The following is a 969-nucleotide window of genomic DNA, read 5'->3' as shown; positions in this document are numbered from 1 at the left end:
TGAAGCTGTATTTTTTAAGCTCCATTAATGAATTTAGTGTCTGTCATCCTGACTCCCTTTGCTCATGAGCCATAAGTGTGAACATGGTCTTATGAAGAAAGGAATAAGAAATCCTAAATTACTAGGTGATTCTTCTGCTCTGCCCCAACATCACCTCTTATTAGAAAACAAGATCCTGATTTGTCCTTTGACTTGAACCTGAACAACTTCTCAGATTATCAGTAGCAACCTTCTCTCCAGTTCAGCCCAGATGTAAGGAATAACTACACTGTCCTGGTTTGAGGTAAAACAGAACCAATTTTCTGTTCAACAATTTTACTTCGCAGCTAAGCCTCTTCTAACTCTCTGAAATTCTTTGAAATTAACAGCATAGTGTGCAGAAACTGTTCACTCTCAGAGTGCTAAAACCAAAGAATGATATGTAGAGAGGCTCTTGCTTATATTTATTGCTATAACAGTCAAAGTCATATAACTTGGTTATTTGCCCCATTGGAGGATTGGAAGCAGAAAAGCATAAAGGAGTCACACCTGTGGGGAGGAGCAGACAGGACAGGTGACCCAAAACTGACCAACAGGGTAGCCCACCCCATCAACTTCATAAGTGCACCAGCCGGGAATCGAACCCAGGTCACAAGAATGGGAATCTTGCATGATACCACTACACCACTAGTGCACACAATACCTACTCCTGCCCTGGTGTGTAATAAAAAAAGGTCCCTTAAATTTATGAGTTTCATCTTCAATACCCAATCCTGCACTGATATCTAATAAAAAAAAATAATAAAAACACCCCTAAATTTACGACTTTCTTTGAAACTCATAAATCTCTACCTCTCTCCCTTCTCTTCTTGGAGAGAGAGGTCAGGGAAAGCATCTGTCATCCATCTCAGTGGCCAGTCCAGCCCAAATCACGACGTACACCTATTCCAACAAACATCAAAGCCTCCTCTTCCTGTGGCTTTTTACGTC

At 41.0% G+C, this 969-nt stretch overlaps 1 non-coding gene across 1 annotated transcript; it reads right to left on the bottom strand.

Moving 5' to 3' along the window:
• Nucleotides 1-602: 602 nt before the first annotated feature.
• On the bottom strand, nt 603-673 carry TRNAG-CCC (transfer RNA glycine (anticodon CCC)). Its single transcript has one exon. It is a non-coding gene; the product is annotated as a tRNA-Gly (tRNA).
• Nucleotides 674-969: the final 296 nt, after the last annotated feature.

Source organism: Numenius arquata, chromosome 9 (genome assembly GCF_964106895.1).
Source record: "Numenius arquata chromosome 9, bNumArq3.hap1.1, whole genome shotgun sequence".
Classification (NCBI taxonomy): domain Eukaryota; kingdom Metazoa; phylum Chordata; class Aves; order Charadriiformes; family Scolopacidae; genus Numenius; species Numenius arquata.
Note: the sequence above shows the minus strand (reverse complement) of the source record. Positions and strands in the feature narration are given on the sequence as shown.